The sequence below is a fragment of the Natator depressus genome, chromosome 7, assembly GCF_965152275.1.
Source record: "Natator depressus isolate rNatDep1 chromosome 7, rNatDep2.hap1, whole genome shotgun sequence".
NCBI lineage: Eukaryota > Metazoa > Chordata > Testudines > Cheloniidae > Natator > Natator depressus.
In genome coordinates, this window is record NC_134240.1 from 67,992,245 (window position 1) to 68,010,905 (window position 18,661).

The 18,661-nt window shown below is 41.4% G+C and overlaps 1 long non-coding RNA gene across 1 annotated transcript in view; it reads left to right on the top strand.

Moving 5' to 3' along the window:
* The first annotated feature begins 354 nt into the window (after positions 1-354).
* Positions 355-18,661, top strand: part of LOC141991608 (uncharacterized) — a 49,717-nt gene continuing 31,410 nt past the window's right edge. The window contains exons 1-2 of the long non-coding RNA XR_012640399.1: positions 355-441; positions 17,685-17,749. This is a non-coding gene — a long non-coding RNA (uncharacterized LOC141991608). The remainder of the gene's footprint in view (positions 442-17,684; positions 17,750-18,661) is intronic.

Genomic DNA, 18,661 nt, shown 5'->3' on the forward strand with positions numbered 1-18,661 from the left:
CAAGAAGGCCTTCATTAATAACCAACAAGTGACTCTTAAAATAAAGCTTTTGACAGTGTGCAAACCCACGGCCTATCCTTTCACCGTGTTTCAGGACAAATCATCAGAGGCGCTTGTGGTGAAGACAGATTAAGCCCTACTTGAACATTTCTTTAAAAGGATCATGTCACTTTAAGAACAACAACAAAGTGGGAGGTTATAGAGGCACCTACAGTATAACTAATCAGCCGTGTGTACTTTAATGTCAGCCTTACTTGATCCCTTCTGTCTCACAGGCTAATTATACTCCCAGCTAGCTGACTTTGTCCGATATGCTGAGCAACTTTTAAGAAAAACTTACTTACTCTATTTCAGGCTGACAACCAGGAATGGAATCCCACACAAAGCAACTTGATGGTATCAGTGAGATTTGAAAGATACATCTAAGACTTTAATAAGAAGGTAAGATTAGACAGGAAAGAACAGAATTGCTAATGATACCATACGTCATGCTTTCTTAGTTGCCTATAAGAATAGAAGAAACAGTGCCTGAACAATTCAATCCAGAAAATTAGTTTATTAGGCCAGGTTGCAAAAATAAGTGACAAATATGGTAACAGTTAATACTGGTGTTTCTAATTTCTTTTTTGATCATTTTAAATTGCCGATTTTGTCATTCAATTTAATAATCTCACTGTTAACCCAATGTAGTCTATGATAACTAAATGGGTGTGGAGTTATGTCTGCAAATATGTTGCCCTCGACAGTCCTTTATTATTTGAAACAAAGCTCCTGTAATGTACAAAGATACTAGATTCTCAGCCAGTGTAGACTGGCATAGTTTCATATTGCTGATGTCAGTTCTAGATTGATTTACACTACTGCTACTGGGTTTTGTTGCTTCCATTTTAGGTATTCTCAAAGGTATGAAAGACTAATTATAGACATTCTATCATAGGAGGAGTTACTGTCCTGTATACAGTATATAGCCCCTAATTACAATAAGTACAGGAGACAGGTGGATAACAGACATATGCCACAAATTCCAAAATACACACAAAACATACCTGGGTCAAATATTAAGAAAATTATAATTTTTCATATTCTACAAAGAGACCCCCAAACTCTCTTTGAAATTTGGGTTCACAAATTTTAAATAGTAAGAGGAAAATCATGGGTCTATTTCAACTAACAGTGCTGCTGTTTACTTTAGACAACTGACTGAATCATATCACAAGTAACGGGAAAAAAAGACATTTGTCAGTGAAGTCCTAGTAGTCAGAAATGGTCTTTTATTAATAGTCTGAGATAAAAAATGATCAAATATACTGTGTAAATATTGTTTCATAATGTATTCTCATTTAGTGTTTTTCTTTCCTACTCCTTATTTTCATTTTATCAAAATATATGTCAACACCAAAACTTCATATTGTTTATAGAACCCCCTCAAGCTAAATTTACATTAATTTACACTGCGAGACTACCAGCTTTATTATTGAATACTGTGGCTCAACAATGAAGTCATTTCCCTTTAAAAGAATAAAATGAAATTGCAACAGTATAATATGTTCAAAAGGAATTCCAGAAATCGATTGAAATATTTATGAACTAAGAGCTTGATCCTACACTTAATACCATTGCTGGATGGGAATTTTTTCAACAATAATTTTGCAATGGAAAATGCCAATCTGTTGAAACCAAAACTTTTCATGGGAAGGGGGCATTTTTTATTACACTTTTGTTGGGAATGGTTTCTTATGTCCAGGATGCTATTTCTGGAGAGACAAAGAGAGAACACTCACGTGAAATGCTGAAGAGTCAGAAATCTCTCCCACATGTGCCTAACCTCTGGGCTACTGGCTATTCTGGAGTGACTTGCTGATTTTCCATGAAAAGGTATCCAAAGGTTTGTTTCACCCCCAATGGGAAATTTTTTGAAGTCTCACATTTTTGCAGAGTGGGGAAACAGTTTCTCACCCAGCTCTTTTACTACCAGATTTAGGGCTTATTATTGTAAATAGTAAACATGACTTTAAAATAATGGGACTTCTCATAGCAGTAAGCACTGTGCCCAGTAGTTAGTGTTTTCAGGATAAGGCGGTTTGTTGCGGGGGGGAGGGGGAGGTTGGTTGCTGAAGAGCATAATTTCCATTAAAAAAAATGGACAGGCATTTAGGACACAATCTCATTGAAAGTCACTCCAGTGCTTTTGAAAAAAATATATGTAGGACTTAACTCAGGAGTTGAACATTTTTTTGTTGGAAAGTGGCCTATTTTAAAAATGAAAACTTGTCACATAAAATTTCAGATCATCAACATTTTCTGGCTCTCCAACGTTTTCTACGAAGCTTTTGACTGATACGCTTGCCAATTTTTTCAGAAAGTTTAATCAAAATCATTTTAACTTGTTTAATGGCACATTCATTTTCCTCACTGAAGAACCCTGCAAAACAAACTAAAAATTTCAAAACATTTCACAAAATTGTTTCCCTGTTTTGACTGGCTCTAGTTATTGTGTCTTACTGTTACAGAGAGGGCCCAGGAACCCAACTTCTCACTGGTATATGCCTCAGTGGACTTGCATAGTGGCAAGAGCGTAGGCTCTTTAGGAGCAATTACTTTCTTTAGAGGAACAATATAAATCCATTCGATTGTTGTAACTATGAAAATATGGGTTTGGCAAATAGTAACAAAATGGGCATATAATGGAATATCATTTAGACCATTAAGTCATAGTAAGTTAATGGAGACTGAATTATATGAAGCAGAATCAGTACACAACTGCTATTTTTAATCCATTTTACATTATTTTCCCATAACCTGTTTTAGAGCACCTGTCGCCACACACGAAAGGATTTGTATATCCTTGATATAAGAGACTTAAAAATTTCCCTGTTCTCCAGCTGATGTCAGAGCAGGAGCAGCATAGTACAGAACAAGCCCATATGCATACGGAAACTCAGACTTACATGAAAAAAAAAAAGTAGCTAGGGAATTTTGATCATTGGAGAACATTCACCAGCAAAACCCATCCTAAGTTAAGTGTTAAAACATCTCTACCCTCCTGATTGTTTAGGGTTCAGAAAATGTCACATCCACCTTGACGTGGAGGCCTTAATTTATTACTTTCCCCACTACTAATATTGCATGCTTTATTTTGAAACTAGTATGTATCATTTTTATTAAATACTCTAATACGGTAAATCAACAATCTAACTTACTTAACTGATACTGTTTCCGTAAAGGGATGGCCTAGTGGTCTAAGCACCAGGTTTGCAATACTGAGACTATGCTGATATATAAAATATAGGTGTTCAGTTTTCTGAGGCATGAAAGACTGCGGTCTCTTCTGCCTGAATTCCAGGATTGTGTCATTTGCTTTTTGTGCACCTTAACAACCCCAGTGAGTTTTGTTTTTTGAAGGAATCGGAAGTTGCTTCAGTGTCTTGGATTAAAGTTTTTCTCTCTTTCTTACTTTGCTGATTGTTTGTCTTGCAGCTAGCTTCTACCTGAACTGGCTACATTTCATTAAGTTCTCAGATTCACTAACTTCTAGGAAATGAGCAAGGGATGGTGCTGCTGAGATGGCGGCTACTCTCCTTTACAAAAGCTCAATTGAAGCCACATCAGATGGGCTTCTACTTGATGGTTATGGTGCTGCTGGAGAGGTGAAATTCCACTCTTCCACACAAAATGAGGGAGAGCTCCCTAAAGAGGGAACAGCCTAGGCCAATAGTCTTAATTCAAAAGTCACAACTGAATAAAATATATATTGGATCTACTGTGCTGTCAGCACTACACTTAACCCATCAGGGCAGTGAAGAAAACTCAGGATCTTTTTAAATCTTGTAAAGTTTTTTGGGGAAAAATCATGGGTGTAGTTTGACTTCTATATTGCATGGGGGGCAGGGTAAAGGGATTTAACCAGGGCCACAGGTGGCTAATGCGCAGGAGCCCCCATCCGGGGTAGAGGTTGCCTTGGAAGCCACGTCTGGCAACCACGCAGGCTCCAGCCGGAGGAGGGGCCGGGAAAGTGCGGGGGTTAGCCACCCAACTCCCACATGTGGGTTTCTTGCTGACTCAGAGCCAGCTCCATTTAGTCACATGGTACACCAGGCCCACTCCCTGTGCAGCAGCTGGCAGAGCCGAGCCAGTCAAGTCACCACTGAGCTGCGCTGCCAGGGGAGAGGTGATTTTATGGATTTTAACTTAGCAATTGTTTTCTATGCATTGATGTATTTATTTATTTCATGGTACTCTTGTGCAATATGTGTTTGCTTCAACTGTCTGCTGATTGTGTAGAAATTAGTATGTTTACTGCAGCATGGGAACATCTGAGCAGGTAGCCTCATTAAATTGTCCCTCACCAGCCAGGCTGCTCTGCCTGCAAGCTCCCACTCACAGCTGATAGAGCTCATTGCTATCAATTAATCTGAGAGCAAACATTCGTTTACAGAAAATATTTCCAGCCCTGGGGACTGATTCTGCAGTCCCTTACTGATAAGTATAGTGGGAGAAGTACCACTGAAGTCAACTGGGCTAGCCTCAGTGGAGTTTGTAGACTTGGGCCCCTTCTATATGTGTTGAAAAGCAGCAAACCCCTTTCTGTAGGTGGCAACAAGGAAGGATTCTCCTGCACTCAGGCTCTCCACACATCACTCACGGAGCTCTCAATGCTAATGAGAATGGGTGATCCCAGCAGGTTGCACGCACCCTACGGGAACTTAGGTGGGATCCCTGTGGTGGGGCCTGGCCCCCCCACACTGGGGCCAGGCAGTAGGAAGTAGAGCTCCCCATTCAGCACACCTGGACTTTGCTCCTATTCTTGTGTCATGAAGCAGGAACCCTGCACGCTACTGGGATCTGCCAAGCCCTGCAGCAGCCCAGAGCCATTGAGCTGCTGTGGTAGCTCCAGCAACTGTAAATAGCAAGCACGGCCCCAGGCAGGGGAAGCACTGACCCATCTCTCTGTCCCTGCCTCCTGATGCCTTCAATGAGAGCCCGCCCTGGGGAAGGTGGGTCGGGAACTCACTGGCCACCTGTGGAGTCCCAGGCTTCCCATGCCCCAAGTGAGCAGGAGCAGGGAAGCTGCCCAGGGAGCAAACTGCATTGAGTTTCTATAACCTATGAGAAGTCCTTCCCTATAAAGGTAAATGACACTCTGCAAAAAGAATTCTGTTGCAAACAGACTGTGCTCTTTGAAATGATAGAAGCAAGATAACAACCCCTTGCTACATGCTTCAGAGAGGGCAGCAAAGCAGCAGAGCCGCTCAAACAGGCTCTTCCAGTCAGGTCCAACGAATATTGTATTTTTGTTCATGAAACAAAAAAATCTTCCAGAAAATGCAGCTAAACTATCCAAAAATCCTCTTGGCTGTCAGTACAATGGTGACAATAGTCAAGAAACTAGTAGTTATAAGTTCTTCAGGGCAGGGACTGTTCCTTACTGTGTTTGTATAGTACCTAGCTCAATGGAGTGCTGTTCTCAGTTGCCCTTCAGGCACTACCATGATAATGTTGAGACTTGAATGTCAGAGGCCATTCCAAGACAAGGAGTTAAATATTACAGTCAGCAACTTGGACATACTTCACTAATCAAGTGCCTGCTAGTTTCTTGGGTACCTCATTAATACTCACTGCTAAAAACCCATACACAAGCTTCAAAGCTAAGGTAAGTCCATATTTGCTTTCCAAACCTTTAGCAGTTTGTTCTTGCTCAGTGAAACACAAAGCATCAAGCTAATTCACTGGCAGGGATTTTTTTTCTATTGTTGCAATGTCTTGTGGTCTGTACCTGTCATTTAAGGGATGATATTTCTCCAGGAGTTATTCAAGAGTAACACAATTACACTGAAGCCATTTCAAAAAAGCAACCATATGTTTGTCCACATGTCCTGTACGTTTCCAGCTGACTGACTGTTAGCTCCTAGGTGCTATATGAGTGGCCTTAGACACTAGTTGCTAAGGAAGATCTCCCGGTAGAAATGGGAGCACAGACTCAGTTATATTTGCTGTTACAAATACTTCAGATCATACGCCTCCATGGATTTTGGAGCCATTATTGCATTTGGTCATTGTGTCAAGTTCTTGACAGCCTTCCCCAAGAAGAATCCCTTGTTGAACTTGCTTTGTACATTTCCAGAGAGTAGTCAATAGTGTAAGATTTGTAGTCTTTCAGCACTCTTCATAAAAGTTAGCTAACTTTTATGAAATCTAAAGGAGGACAGAATTTTGAAGCACTTAGCTTTGTTCTTATGATCAGTTCAAAGAGTAGGGGACTAGGTTATAAGTCACTGCCCCCTTTGTGAAAGCCATTTTAAGATGTATCTGAGAATTGAAAACAAGAGACTAGTTACCTTCTCTACCCACATGCCTTTTACTCTCACTCACCATTTCACTTTCCCTAGGCCTATGAAACCTTTACCTTTTTAGAAGAAAGTCATTTAAATATTAGTGTATTTTTCTGATTGTAAACCAGCTTTCATCTTGCTTACTGCTATTTCAACAACCTTTACACACAACTTGGAACTGGTCAGAAAAGGGCCTTTTAAGAAAACTGGCTTTTGCCAGCTACATAAATATTTGTATTAAAAAAAATAAAGCAAGCATTTCATTTCAGGACAATGATATTTTTGGGTGTGGTGTTGAGGGTAAACATTTCTACATTTTGGAAAAACTGTTCCCATATGTGAAGACCAAACAATGGTTTGGTTTGGTTTTTAAAAGAAAAAATACCCATAAAAATTGGGTGCTGGTGAGAAGATACCAAGATGGTTCCTTGAAGGGTAAAGGTGACTAGGAACTTGTCTCCTCTTCCTCTCCCCCCAACCCCCTATATTGCTATCAGGAGTGCCTTCAGTGATGATGATTAAGGGCACCAGAATCTCCTCTGTTTCACACCTGTCAACAAAGACTAAGTCTTCAGACCACCTGGCCCAGACATATTCCCATATTCCCATGAACTCCGTAAATTCATTGTAGACAAGTACTAGACTGCAACTATACTGTAAAACAAGGCCTTTCATCAGTATTTTGTGTTTCTGCAGCCCTCAGCAATGATCTTAAAGACTACGTTATAATTATGAGCCGTAAAGGAAGTCTTAGCTGTTTGAAAGAATGGAAGCAGTTCACCATCTTTTCAAGGCAGCCTGTTCTTTCAAGTTCTGATTTAGACTATTAGTCATATGCAGTCAATGAGATGTATAGTTTAATTTGGACAATGACGACAATAAGAGGCCTATTTGCTAAGGACGGGGACACACAAGTTTGAAATTGTGGTTGGCCAAGGAAAGGGTTTTGTTTGTCTGGTGGCAATATAAACCCTTCCATGAGGTACCTTGTTCTAAATAAATGAATAAATAAATAAAATAAAGGAAGCTCCTGAATCTACTGCCCCTTTAACGTTCAAATACAAATACAGCTTCCACCAGCTATAGTCCAAAGACAAGGTAGAAAGTGTGGCTAACTTCAAGCAAGTCTGAAGTAAAATGGCAAAAGTGTAGGAGCCACCTCTCAGATCAAGTTTAAGTTTAGCTCTCTGATCAAGTTTAGCTCTCTCTATTTCTCCTAAAACACCACCCTCAAGGCATGCTTTGTTGCCTGCTGCTATTGAAGAGTCATCAGCTGTCCTTGCTAGATGCTCTGCTACTCCACCCATGCTGGTCAGCAGATCTCCAGGATGCATCTCTCATGAGTGTCCCTCCTTCCAAGGAAAGTTACTCATTAACATCCCCAAATCACTTATGTTCCACACCAGTTTGGTGTACCCTTACTTCCATTGACAGTAATTTACCTCAGAAATGAAGAGGTGGTTATGGACAGACTTATTTGAAAGGAAAAATTCCATCATATTTTACATTCCCAGTATGAATATTTTTGTTGTGACTGGCATCTAATGCCTTGTGTCCTACATTTGAGGCTTGGCAGGTTGGGAAATATGCAGGATGGTTGCTTATTTGAGGAGGTGTTTTAAACCTATTTCTACAATAGTCTGCATGCAAGGTCCCTTCACATCAACACAAAGCTATTCATGATAGAAAAATGGAATTGAAAGTAGTTGTAGGCCCATTTCAGAGGCAGTGGATAAAATATCCAAATGCTGACTATGTCACAATGAAGCCTGTTCAAATTGACATTGTCAACGGGGTGGGAGGTGGGGGGGGAGGGGAATCACATTGCCAACTGCACCAGATACAGAAGTTAGTTACAATGAACCCGGATGTTTTTTAGAACTGACAGGAGTTAGTAAAAATGTTTCCATTTGCCCCTCCCATCATCATAGTATGAGTGCCTTATGAATTTAGCCCACTTATAAGACACTATTGAAATGGTTGGTTAAAATCTAATTTTGAAATGAATATAAAGGTAAATTGGGATAAAAGGGCGAGAGTTAACTGAGCTACACAGCACCATTAATGCTCACATCCCCCCTCCAAATGTCTTACACGCCGCCTTTTTCTGCTCTGTGTTGCATAGGTCATTTGAAGTAGGTAATTACTGGGATGAATTTTTAATGTGCTCATTTCATCCCAGCCAAAATTTAAAAGAAAAAAGAGTCAGTGCTGTTCTTTGTTTCCACTGTGTGAGCAGAAACTGCTATGCACTGTTACACTGGCTTTTCCTTTCCTCTCCGAATTAGCAGCTGAGGGAAGCTATAGAGCATTAAATGGGAAAATAAACTTCTGGTGGAAAAGAGTGATGCAGTTGAGAATTGTCTGCCTGCATGTAGGGGTTTGGGGGGAGAGGGGAGAGAAAAAATGGAAACACAAATGGGAACAGAAAACAGTGGAGGAAAAGCAAGTGTCCAGGTAAAGGAGGGAAAGGGAAGCAAGAGAAAATAAATCAAAGGTTAAGACAAAACCTGAAGGAAAACTGAAGGCAAGAACCGAGTGAAGAAAGCACTATTAGAAGAAGAGACAAAATAGGTTAGCAAAATGAAGGCGGGGGAGGATAGTCTGATACAGAGGTGTGCAGAGGCCACAAGGCCAAAATTAACCAGCTCCTGGATAGAGCACACTGTACTCCTGCTGTTCTGGCTCCATGAAGAGTCAGTGCAGCATTAGTCAGAGAAGCTAAAGTGGAGAAAGATGATTGTGTGAAGAAAAGGAGGAAGAGGAGGTAAAAGGGGAGAATCAAAACCTACAAGCCAGTAAACTTTTTATGAGATGTGTATTTTATACAATTGGTGGCACAGGATACAATGCAGCTAGCTATACTGAGAGGGGAAATATCCTTGTTGGAATGCAACCAGTCAGGCTATTTAACTACAAACATGCAGCTAAGATAACAATAAGGGTAATCATCATATTCATGCTTCAGGGTGTAATCTGATCTGCCAGGCATCTGGACAGAATTTCTTCCTTCCCTGTACAGCATTGCACAATTTACTACAAGTGAAATTAATTCATCAAGTTACACTTATGTGGCTGAAGGGGAAGGGAGCAGCTTTGCTATGTGCTAGGGAGCAGTTCTCTAAACAGCCTTACCTAGACCAGAGGAGGGGGATACAAGATTGGGGTTTATGGACTTGAAGTTCAAAACTCCCTGCATAAGGGGAGCAGAGTGGGTGCACTGGCACTCCAATTGCCCAGAATGAAAGGGAAACTCCATCTCCCCAAAACCCATGAAAAATTCTTGGATTGGAAGCAGGGTTCAGGATTTGGTCGTCAATTAACAGGTTCTGTTTCCTTTTGCCTAATGCCAAAATGAAGTTCCATTTGGAATCTGCTTGATGATAAATCCCAATGTTCCTAAAAAAATGTCACCAGCAAAATCCTGCTAGCATTCATTAGCAAGTCAGGTGTGCCAGATACCTTCTTCATCCATGGGTCACAGGATAAGATCCTTATTACAGATCCTTTGCCCAAGCCTTCAAGGTCCTGCACAGTTTAACTCCTGCCTACCCCTCTGCTCCAATCTTGCTCCTTTATTGCCATTTGCACCACCTGAGATGCCTGACTTACCACTCAGCTACACACTTTTTCCAGTGCAGGCCCCTTCAAGGGACTCTGTCCACCTGTCTTCAAGTTTCTCCTCAAAAGACCTCCTCCTTCAAGGAGGACTATATACGCTAATCCACTCTTAATATAAATAAAAATAAAGCAGCATTAGGACACATGCTAGACACTACATCTCACTCATTTGCTTTCTGCTGCACCATATCCCTCACCTTTTGTCTGTATGTTGTTTATTTAGGCCCTGATCCTGCAACCTGTACAGTGAGGGCAGATCATGGAATACATGCATTGATCACTGCAGGACTCGGTCCTTTAATTATAAGATCTCCGGGGCAGAGATCTTATTCCCTTTCTTGTCCATAAAGTGACCTGCACAATTGAAATCTGTCTATTTATATAGTGACACAGAGTAGCAGCCGTGTTAGTCTGTATTCGCAAAAAGAAAAGGAGTACTTGTGGCATCTTAGAGACTAACAAATTTATTTGAGCATAAGCTTTCGTGAGCTACAGCTCACTTCATCGGATGCATTCATTTTTTCCACTGAACGCATCCGATGAAGTGAGCTGTAGCTCACGAAAGCTTATGCTCAAATAAATTTGTTAGTCTCTAAGATGCCACAAGTACTCCTTTTCTTTTTATATAAATAGAGCCCATCAAAACTGTATCAAGAGAATTTCAGTGGAAATGGCTTTTGGATAAAATGGAAGTTTGCTTGAAAAAAATACATTTTCATCAAGAAGTTTGGGGGTTTCATCAAAAAGGAAGGAAATGCCAAAAACTGAACAAAAAATAGGGTTTGAGTTTTTGGACAAACCCCCACAAAATTAAGAAAAAGGTAAATAAAGATGGGGAAAAAATGTTTTTCATCTACATTTTTCACAGGGGAAAAAGTGTCCAGACCCATTCTAATAAATAGCAATAATATAAAGTAACTCTACCAAGCAATTCTGTTTATGAGAGAGTCCAGACAAAATTCAGTGGTTGGATTCATGAAAGAAGTGACTGTGAGGAATGTTTTGTAGCTAACACACTAGCTACAAAACCCGTGTTCTCATTATTGGTCTCTCTTTGAATTCTAGGATATAGTTACAATGAAAATTCATGTATTTTCTACTATCACATATTTGCGAGTCAGTATTCAGTATGTATGAAGTTTTTGCATTTTGTACGTGATGGAACAAATTCTCATCCCCCTGTGCAAAGTCTAAGTGAGTGGGATTTGTACAGGACTGTGGTGAGTTGTGTCTTGTCCCCACAAACCTTCTGGTATGGTGTGGAAAATCAGCACTGCTACTTTGTGGCTACCACAGCAGCTTTACGGCTGGGTTAACAGAAGCAGCCCTCTATGCTCTCCTGTTATAGAGAGGTTTTGGCTCAGTGGATCTGCATGATTTGTGCATTACCTAAAGTCATATAAACATAAGTGGCAGGTGGAAAAGGGTAGCTCAAGGATTGAGACTTCATTCATCTGGAATTTATTAAAACAACCCAAGAAGGGAACTTTAGAAATTAACATTGCTGGGAAGAGCAGGTACTCATACCTTCAGTAAAAGAAAGTACGGCCTCCTGAAAGTGTCTGACCAGTAGATTGCAATTCCTGGAGGAATGCTTCCATAAAACATTGTTTTACTTCTCCTACTTCTGACCCAGCTTAGCTTGTGAGAGATAATAGTATGATGTGATAATAATATGATGTGGCATAACTTTAAGGTTCTGAAGCTTTGATTTCATCTTCAGAGCCTGCCCTGCCCTGTAAACTATCAGCCTGTAGTTTTATGATAAACATATAAAAAAGTACTGTAGTGCTGACACATATCACCCTCAACTTTACAGGAGTAGAGAACAGATTTGTTTAAAACACCAAACTATACTGCTTCTCCTAGAGCTTTCCCCATCCCGTAAGCTGTTCATGTGAGGGTGGCAGTGTGCTATATTACAATGGATATCATTAATGCACTTGCAGGGGTAACTGGCAGCAACCTAGGCCTTCTTGAATGGTTGGGGGTGGAGGGCTTAGGGTTTGCAGTTTATGCTTAGCCAGGCTATTGGGTTGAAATACAGGTCTTACCAGTCTATGCCCAAGAGATGTGATCTCACACACACACTAACATGGTTCACTTACCACTGGGACACTTTCTCGTAGCAGGGTCTGAAGATCAGGTCTCATCCATTCTGGCATCCCCTTCTGTCATTTGCTTGTCCCATAGCCTCTCTCTGTCTCTCTGCAAGACTCAGACAGGTCACCCTATAGTTTTCCCCTTCCAGGGTATCAAAGCTTCTCCAGACAAACTGTCTGACACCATCTCAGATAGTCCTCCATACCAATTCTAAGTCCAGACCACTCACCCAGTGACTGATAGGGGAACCCAGGCCTGCCCACATTTCCAGCCCAGGGATCCAATAAACAGCAGCCAAAATCTACAGATTCTCAACCCTCACTGCTCTTTCCCTGGGCTTCTTCCTACTCTGCCTTCCACAGGATTTCTTCCCCACAACATCTCTGGGTAAACCCTTCTCACAGGGCTAGGATCACAGGGCTCTTACTCCCTCAAGTTTCTGCCTACCAACCCACCTCCCTGTACCCGGAGAAGAACTCCAGACTCATTTCCTTCTGCTCTCAAATTCCTGGCTGTATACAAGCCCAGCCTGCTCTTGGCTAGCAGCGCTTCATCTCCAATTAATGCTTATCAGTCAAGCCTGACTCTCCCCAGAGTGTGGTTGATAATCTTAATTGGCCTCTTCTGAGCCACCTTCACCTCTTCAGGCTCAGGTGGGGGAAACACCGCTTCTCTCTCTCTCTCTCTCACACACACACACACACACACACACACAAAATCCCTCCCTCCCTCCCGGCAGGATGTCTCCCTTGGAAGGCACTTTGGGAGGTGCTGCTTCACACCTCAGCACTGTGGCTGGTGAGCAGCATGGCGGCTCACAACCTATTGCCCACTAATGTGAGCTGGCCCAAGCAGAATCCCTCCAGCCACTCAAATCAGATCTGATTCTTCCTTTAAAAAAGAAGTCTCGGTCCTGGCCAGCTGTGTAACGTCTCTCCTATTACTATAGCTCCTGCCTCCCAAGAGAGGGCTTCTAGTTCAGCTGGGGATACAGTACCTTTATAGGGAACAAGTCTCCACCTAGACCACATATAAATATCAACATGGCTTCCTGTAGCTCACCTTCCTTCACCTGCCCTGGGGTGTAAATGCTTAATTATAGGATGTAGATAATGTGTCCTCTGCTCACTTCCTCATACTGTCTCCCTTAGGTCACACCATTGATTTATCACTCTGATCTGAGCACAGAGCCAGCACTCCCTCCCTCTGCATCAGAGCTGTCTCCTTTCCCGGTTGCTCTTCACCCTACCTTGGGATCTAAAAAGGATACAGGATAAAGTAGGGCTGTCAAGTGATTTTAAAAATTAATCGTGATTAATCGTGCAGTTAAACAATAATAGAATACCATTTATTTTACAAATGTTGGATGTTTTCTACATTTTCAAATATATTGATTTCAGTTACAACACAGAATACAAAGTGTACAGTGCTCACTTTATATTTATTTTTATTGCAAATATTTGCACTGTAAAAAACAAAAGAAATAGTATTTTTCAATTCACCTAATACAAGTACTGTTGTGCAATCTCTTTATCATGAAAGTTGAATTTACAAATGTAGAATTATGTACAAAAAAAACCTGCCTTCAAAAATAAAACAATGTAAAACTTTAGCGCCCACAAGTCACTCAGTCCTACTTCTTATTCTGCCAATCGCTCAGACGATCAAGTTTGTTTAGAATCATAGAATCATAGAATATCAGGGTTGGAAGGGACCTCAGGAGGTCATCTAGTCCAACCCCCTGCTCAAAGCAGGACCAATCCCCAACTAAATCATCCCAGCCTGACCTTAAAAATATCTAAGGAAGGAGATTCACATTTGCAGGAGATAATGCTGCCTGCTTCTTGTCACAATGTCACCTGAAAGTGAGAACAGGCGTTCTCGTGGCACTGTTGTAGTTCATGTTGCAAGATATTTCCATGCCAGATGTGCTAAAGATTCATGCTAAAGATTCCCTTGATGCTTCAACCACCATTCCAGTGGACGTACGTCCATGCTGATGACGGGTTCTACTTCATAACAATCCAAAGCAGTACAGATGTTCATTTTCATCATCTGAGTCAGATGCCACCAGCAGAAGGTTAGTTTTCTTTTTTGGTTTGGGGTCTGTAATTTCCGCATCAGTGTGTTGCTCTTTTCAGACTTCTGAAAGCATGAAATATGAAATAAAGCTCCACACCTCATCCCTCTTCCAGATTTTGGAAGGCACTTCAGATTCTTAAACCTTGGGTCGAGTGCTGTAGCTAGGTTTAGAAATTTCACATTGGTATCTTCTTTGCATTTTGTCAAATTTGCAGTGAAAGTTTTCTTAAAATGAACAACGTGCTGGGTCATCATCCGAGACTGCTATAACATGAAATATATAGCAGAATGTGGGTAAAACAGAGCAGGAGACATACAATTATTCCCCAAGGAGTTCAGTCACAAGTTTAATTAACACATTTTTTTTTTTAACAAGCGTCATCAGCATGGAAGCATGTCCTCTGGAACAATGGCTGAAGCATGAAGAGGCATATGAATCTTTAGCACGTAAATATCTTGCGACACCAACTACAACAGTGCCAGGCGAACGCCTGTTCTCACGTTCAGGTGACATTGTAATTAAGAAGTGGATGGCATTAGTTCCCATAAATGTAAACAAACCTTGTTTCTCTTAGCAATTGGCTGAACAAGAAGTAGGACTGTGTGGGCTTGTAGGCTCTAAAGTTTTACATAGTTTTGTTTTTGAGTGCAGTAATGTGACAAAAAAAACTCCATTTGTAAGTTGCATTTTCATGATAAAGAGATTGCACTACAGTACTTGTATGAGGTGAATTGAAAAATACTATTTCTTTTGTTTATCATTTTTACAGTGCAAATATCTGTAATAAAAAATAATATAAAGTGAGCACTGTACACTTTGTATGCTGTGTTGTAATTGAAATAGATATATTTGAAAATGTAGAAAAACATCCAAAAATAGTTAATACATTTCAATTGGTATTCCATTGTTTAACAGTGCGATTAATCACGATTAATTTTTTTGAGTTAATTGCATGAGTTAACTGCGATTAATTGACGGCCCTAGAATAAAGCAGAGTTCTGACAAGAACCTTAAACCCTGAGTGATCATCACAGTTTCTTGTTGCTTTCTCCTGGTTTTTTGAATAAGGTTACTATTATCTCAAAACAACTGAAATCCTGAGATGCTTGGCCTGAATAACAGAAAAGAGTTCATTATTCCAGCAGCTATATCCCATTTTGATGGGACCCTATCATAAGCTAGAGTGTGTAGGACAGACTTGACCCACAGCACTTGACAGATGGCACCCTTTCTGCTGAGCCAAAACCAGTTGTAAATCAAAGTGCCACAATGAAATTGGAGCAACCATACACAGCCTGAGTTGCTGCTGTCTTTCTGACAGGCTGTTACACTGAGTTCTTGCCTGCTTACAGACCCATAAGATCGCGTGGATCTTCTTGAAAGAGTAGGAAGTATTAAGTCTGGTGTTGTGGATAAATTCTGCCTTTTTCCATCATTTCCACTCTATTTTGAATCAGAAAAAGTATCTTTGCCTCTTGTCCAGGATTGTTACATGGTGGTGCTATATGGTATTAGACAGCTTCACCCAGAGGTAGCTGCATTTCACTGGTGGACGAAGTGATCCTTGGGGACTGTTTGTATTTCACTTCATATTTCAGGTTGTAAAGTATGTTGGAATCCTTTTTGCCATGAAAGTTGCTGTCTGCATTTAGGATTACTGTTCTCATCCTGCTCTGCTAGCAACCAGCTGTGTCACCATGGCCATATGGTGCCATACTTCCCACCCTTTGGCTGTCTTGTCTCATTAGTCCCTGCCCCAAAGAGCTTACAGTCTATCTCCACAGGCTTGTAAAATGCCTTGAACAATGGAGCCTATCTAAGGGTGGGCCTCTAAGCATGACCCAGGTACACATATACCTAATAATTATTCTAAGCTAGTGTTTAGTCCCGAGAAACCACCTGTTTTCTAGAGGTGCATGGCTAGCACTGACAAATCTGAATGGGATATTGAATGAACCTTGTCCATGTGAAGCAAACTCCCGGCCAAACTAGGGCTGGTTGCTCAGCTGCTGCGATGAGTTAGGGCAGGTCTATGCTAAATTGCTACAGCAGTGCCTCTGCAGCTTTTGATGTGAAGATGCTACTATGCCAACAGGAGAGCTTCTCCCATTGGCGTAGTGAATTCACCTCCACGAGAAGTGCTAGCTAAGTCAAAGCAGTAGCGTTGTCTACTCCAGGGGCTAGGTCAGTGTAACTATGTCACTCAGGGGTGTGGATTTTTCACCCCCAGAGAGATATAGTTATACAGATGTAAGTTTGTAGTGTAAACCTGGCCTCAGCACTCATCTGGGCCTTCAGTGAGTCAGCCCCCAGGCATGCAGGGGCAGCCTGTCATTGAGCAGAGCCTGGGTCAGATGGCCCCAGGATCAAGTATTTCCACAGCCCCAGCAGAGCTGCAGTTCAGGCTGAGCAACAGCACGACCTGCCCAGGAATCCTCCTGCTGCCACACAGTGCACCAGACTCCAGTGACTCCCAGCCTCCTCCTCAGCCTTGCCTGAGCCCTGCCCTTGCCCTGCACTAGCTTCACTCCAGCCTTGTCACTGACCTGCTCCAGCCTTGTCTCTGCCTCCTGACCCACCCACCCCACGCCCTCAGACTCTGACTATCTGGTTTTCAACCTTTGGCATGTAACTGGACCCTGGCTTCGGTACCAACGTGGCTTGCCTTTGAACTCTGACCACTGGCCTGTACCTGGACTCTGGATCTCGATTCCGCATCCACCCTTCACTCAGGCCCAATCCTCCGCCTAGCTGTGACCCACGCTCCAACCACTAGGCCTGATTGTCAGAGGCAGAGCCTGACGTTGTGTCTCTTTCTATAGCCTCTAAACATTGCCACACACTGATTTGGCTCCACTAGTGTTAGTGACATTGGACACCACAGTGTAGACAGGCCGCTGACATCCATGTCAGGTAATGCTGTTCAGAGCAGGTCTAACTATGCAGTACTTAACACCAATGGAAGCTGGCTGCTCGTTAAGATCAATGAAGCTGAACTGGTGCTGGCCCCATGGGAAATGTTTGCATATGTTCCCCTGTGTAAACAAGACTCTTGTGTCCTGGGGACTGACATCCAGGATTTCTTTATTGTACATCTAGATCTGATTTACTGTGTGGGCTTGAATAATACTTGTCTACCTCAAAGTGCTGTTGTAATTATTTATTGTCCTGTATTTGATTGTTTGCAGAACAATAAACATTGTTAATCTGAAATAAACTCCAGAAGATTATAAAGGTGTGATCTAGTGCAGCATGTGCTAGGCTGGCAGTCAAGCGTTCCGAATTGCAGTCTCAGATGGACCATTTGCTGTGGTAGTTAACCCAATCTGTAAAGCAGGGATGCTAAATGCACTTTACAAAAATGGGCAACATCTCTGAATAAAAAGTACTAGCTTTATTAATAAGCTGTTACAGACAACAATTATTCTTGATATTCAAACTAAACTGTTCTTTCTCCATGTCATATCCTTACTCTAAGTAAAGTGAGTGCAAAGTAATTTTCAAGCAGACTTTTTAGAAAAAGACTTACGTGTGTTTTCTCTTCACAGATTCAGGTCTTAAAAGTGAGGAAATCATGGTGGACACTGTCTTGGCACCATGGACAATAATCTTGGTGATCTTTGCTTCAGTGCTGATAATGAGCTTTCTGATGTTTCTCCCCCCTGTTGCCGTGGTGATCTGGAAAATGAAGCATGTGCCCCAGATCTCTTTGCATGGAACTGTGTAACCAGGCCTAATGGACAGTGCAATGCCCTGGAAACCCAAAAAGAATCCTGCCACTAAACAAGCTACAAACTTACTCACAAATAGCAACTATTTAACAGAATCCATCACAAAACCTGAGCTTTTCCCAGGCCTGTTGCTGCTGAGGTCCTGCAGGACACTGTATATAACTTTATATTAACTTCCTAAAGTTCCTACCACTCTTCCTACATCTAATTGGCTGCACTGTACTTCATATCACTTGTTTCTTGGATTGCGCTTCTCTCTATGACCATAACTGACCAACCTATGACAAAAAAAAAAACAAGTAGCACATGCCTTTGTAGTTATGACCACTTGTAAATAGCACCAAAAAGACACAAGGTAACTATATTAGTCTGAAAAGCATGGTAAGCCCTGGAGCTATATATATATATCTATATATAGTTTGATAGAAGCTGAATATATTTTCTCTCAAAGGGAACAGTGCAATGAATGGCATAGTCATTGCTATTAATTAACCACAGTCTTGTGTCTGTTTGGTTTGAAAACTCATTCTTCTGTTTTGACCATTTCTTGTTGTTGTTGGGTTTTTGGTTGGTTGGGTTTTTATTTTATGTTTTTCCCCAAATTCTAAGTGTCCCAACACAAAGCTATCCCTATCCCTTGGCTAAAATTCTTGTGTGCTTTATAACCTGGTGCTCAAAGCTCAACTGTGCAAACACAAACTGTGGCAGGTTAAAGCACACATGCTGCAGGAATTTCCCCTGAATTGTAGTGACCGAATTTACTATGGAAAACAGAATGTGATTATTTAGGTTTA